Source organism: Triticum aestivum, chromosome 5A, assembly GCF_018294505.1.
Source record: "Triticum aestivum cultivar Chinese Spring chromosome 5A, IWGSC CS RefSeq v2.1, whole genome shotgun sequence".
In the NCBI taxonomy this organism is placed as follows: Eukaryota; Viridiplantae; Streptophyta; class Magnoliopsida; order Poales; family Poaceae; genus Triticum; species Triticum aestivum.
In genome coordinates, this window is record NC_057806.1 from 135,047,487 (window position 1) to 135,051,860 (window position 4,374).

Here is a 4,374-nt window from a genome sequence, read left to right on the forward strand (position 1 = left end):
GGCTTAGCTGCAGTCCAAGCACTCGCCTAAGTTATAAAAATCCTACCGAGTGAGGAGCAACCCTCTCACTCGGAGGCTTAGCTGCAGTCCAAGCACTCGCCTAAGTTATAAAAATCCTACCGAGTGAAGAGCAACCGTCTCACTCGGAGGCTTAGCTGCGGCCCAGTGCTAGCCTAAGTTATCAAAATCCTACCGAGTGAAGAGCAAACCTTTCACTCGGGGGCTTAGCTGCGGCCCAGTGCTCGCCTAAGTTATAGAAATCCTACCGAGTGATAAGCCGGGCTTCCACTCGGAGGCTTAGCCGCAGCCCAGTGCTCGCCTAAGTGGACTAAAGAATAAGTCGATTGCAGTAAAGGCGCCTTGCTTTAAACCTGCAAAAGACATTTCGATCCAAAGGCAATCATATTCAAGCGCCAAATTCAAGTTTGAATCGATATCTAAAGGAACCGAAAGTGCTCAGGCGTTAAGCCTGTTAAGGTTTATCGGTTACAATTCCACTCGGCATACCGAGGCAAATTTAAAGCGTCGAGCCAGAAGAAGTTTTTTACCCCTCCTGTGGAGGGCTGGAAGGCGCAACGAATTCATCAAGGTCAATTCCGTCGGCGATCCGAGTGGCAGCTGCAAGGAAAGTTTCCATAAAGGACCTGAAGTCGTGTTTCTTGGTGTTGGCCACCCGAAGGGCCGCCAGCTTCTCTTCTCATGCATCTTTACAGTGGACTCGGGCCAGACACAGAGCAACATCTGCACCACACCGAGCCGAGGACTTCTTCCATTCCTGCACTCGACCAGGGATCGTGTTCAGGCGAGCCATCAGCGACTCAAGGTCATTCTGAAGTGTCTCCTCAGGCCAGAGTGTCGAGTCAATGCGAGATGTGGCGGCCTTCAGCCTTGCGAGATAGTCCACGACAGCTGCAACACGAGACTCCAGTCGGAAAACATCCATGGCAACTTCGTCGTTCACCGGAGAATTGACGGGGTCGAGGTTTGGCTCCAGCCGGCTAGTTTCTTCTTCAAAGTTTTGACAAAATTCTGCAAGGATGATCACTAAGTCAAGGGGATGGTCGAATGGAAAAACCACAATTGGAAATGTTTGCCAAGCATAGAGGTTTACCTTCAAGCATAAGAAACAGCTTCTTGGCAAGACCACTCAGGAAGGCCTCCAGATCAGTTTTCTTCCCAGTCAATTTGCTGACTTGGTCGGTCAGGGTAGCTTTATCAGTTTTCAGTCGACTGACCTCCTTGTTGGCGATTCCAAGAGAAGCTTTCAGATTGGTATTGTCTTGTTCAAGCTTGGTGACTGAAGCTAACTTCTCGTCAGCAAGCTTGATCTTCTCAGCTAGTTCAAGGTCTTTCTTCTGTTGGGCCTCCCTTACCTTACCTGCAAGTTACAGCAAGATTAGATTTTGAAACAAACAAGGGGAAAAGCAGTCGTCAGGGTCTCACCAAACATACCTTCGGTCTCCTCCTTTGCCTTTGTCAGCTTCTCCTAAACCAGCTTCAGGCTCAGCTCAAGTTGAGTGTGCTTGTTTTCCAGCTCAGAGTAGCGAGCCACAAGATCACAAGAGTTCTGCGAAGAACCAATCGACTAAATTTCAAATATAATTCACTTCCGAGTGAAAAAGGAAAAAAACATACGTTTCTAAGACTACAGCCGAATACAAGCATTCGACCGTAGTCTCGGGGACTACACCCAGTGGGTGCACTCAGCGTGCCCCCACTAATCCTGTTGAAGACAAAGTCGACCAGTCGACCTCAAAAAAAAAAGAGCGAGATGCATTCTCTAAGACTGTGATCAACTGCAAGCAGTCGACCACAGTCTCGGGGACTACACCCAGTGGGTGCACTCAGCGTGCCCCCACCGGTTTGTGAAATCCAGTCGACATAGTCGACTGACAGAAAGATTGACATCATAAAGCCTAAGGCCGACTGCCAGCAGTCGACCTTAGCCTTGGGGACTACACCCAGCGGGTGCACTCAGCGTGCCCCCGCTAACACGGAGTTTAATCGACACACCCAGTGGGTGACTACTATAAATTCCGGAAAGGAAAAGTTTTTGGTAGCATATCCAACAGATCAAATGGTGGTCGACTGACCTGAACATTGCTTTGGAGGGCAGAACTGGCGTCATAAGCTACCTGGCTCGCATCCCGGATGGTCTTCAACTGCTCCATCATGATTCCCGCCTGGCGTATCGCTTCCTTCGCCGCGCCAGCTTGGTCCTCTGGGACGTGGTGCGTCGTGAAGAGAGAGGGCTGCTGAGCACTCGTCAATGGATCTGCGAAGGACACCGTATGTCGAGTGGTGTTTTCTTCCTCCGCAATCAGAATCTCAGGCGTCGTCACATCCTGGGGCACCTTGCTGGCAGACGCTTTCCTGCTCTTTCTGCGCTTCAGCGGTTCCTCATCCTCATCATCATCAGGGAGATTGATAACAGCGGTGGGTGGAGCTACAGAGAAGAATCAAGATCAGAGATCGCAAGTCAGTCGACTAAGAACGGCGTTAAGAATACAGTACCTGGTTTCGAAGTTGCTGCGTCCTCCATCTCGTGGTCATCAGCCCGGGCTGAGGTTTCAGAAGTGGCAGCACTGCAACTCCAAAGGATCAGTCGACTAACTTCAGCGTCGACCAGAGACAAAGTTCACACAAAATAAGAAGACTTAAGCAGCATGATTACCCTGATATGGTGGGGATGGACACCTTCATCTTCGGCAGGAGCTTGATCGGCTTCGACAAGGCCGCCCTGGGCTGCTTCGGCGCCTTTTCAGTCGGCACCGGAGAAGTGGTCCGAGGGCGCTTGGTCGACTGAACAACGGTCGCAACCCCCTTGCCACGTTCAGTCGAAGGATCGTCGACGAGCTTCGACCGCCTTTCTGAGCACGGTGGTACGACCTCCTCCTCCTCTTCTTCCTCGTCCTCAACATCATCTTCATCACCGTCATCATCATCGTCGTCGTCATCATCCTCTGCAATGTCCGAGTCCCATCCCTCCTCTTCCTGGCTCTCGCCCCCACTCGCCTCGCCTTCCTTAGTCGGAGCTTGTGCCCCATTGGGCATCGAGTATAGTTCGGTGAGAGCCTAGCAGATATCAAGACAAGGATCAGTCGACCAGTCGACAGGATAAATAGAAATGAATGCGACAAGAACACAGTGGAGAGCAGAGCAAATGTACCTTGTTTGGATCGCTGTTGTGGTCGAGTGGGCGAATCCTTCTGGCTCCGCGTGGGTTATCCTTGTTTCCGGTAATGGCTACCATCCATCTTTCCAGAGTGACATCGTCGACTGCTTCTGGATGGACTCGAGTCTCGTCTTCAGTCCCACAGTACAACCACATGCAGTGGCTCCGGAACTGAAGGGGCTGGATGCGACGCCTGAGGAAGACCTCCAGGAGGTCCATGCCCGTCACTCCCTCCCGAACCAACTGCACCACGCGCTCCATCAACATCTTCACGTCAGCTTTCTCCTCCGGGATCAACTTCAGAGAGGATGGCTTGTTCACTCGGTCCATGGTAAACTGTGGAAGTCCACTCGACTGCCCCGGCGTCGACTGGTCCTGGCAGTAGAACCAGGTCGACTGCCAGCCTCTGACTGACTCGGGAAAGGTCATGGGCGGGAAGGTGCTCTTATTCCTCACCTGGATGCCCAGACCCCCACACATTTGGACGACTCGGGTCCTTTCATCGCCTGGGCTCGCCTTCTTCACGGTCTGAGAGCGACACGTGAATATGTGCTTGAACAAACCCCAGTGCGGTCGACAGCCCAGGAAACCCTCACACATGGACACGAACGTGGCAAGATAGGCAATCGAATTTGGGGTAAAGTGGTGGAGCTGCGCTCCGAAGAAGTTCAAGAAGCCACGGAAGAAAATACTTGGCGGCAAAGAAAATCCACGATCAACATGGGTGGCCAAGAGTACACACTCACCCTCTTCTGGCTGGGGCTACCACTCCTTCCCCGGAAGCCTCGCAGCTCCGTGAGGGATCAAGCCCTCGTTGGCCATGTCGAGGAGGTCTTTCTCTGTGATGGTCGACTGGATCCAGTCACCTTGGACCCATCCCTTCGGCAGGCGGGATCTGGACGAGGATCCGCCGCGGCTGGTAGATCTCCCCTTCGCCTTCTCCGACGCCGACGCCTTCTTCGCGCGTTCCAGCGCTGCCGTCTTCTCCTTGGCCATGATTACCGGCGAGATGCGCGTGGGGAAGTCATGCGGGAGCGAGAGCGAGCGCGATGGACGGGGATGAAGGGAGCAGAGAGAGAGAGAGAATGCTGAAGCACAGTACAGAAATCCTCGCCGGGCGCATTTATAAGGCCCCTTCCGAGTGGATGACAGGTGGGCCCGGTCGATCTAATCATATCCAGGAGCAGTTATGCAGACGG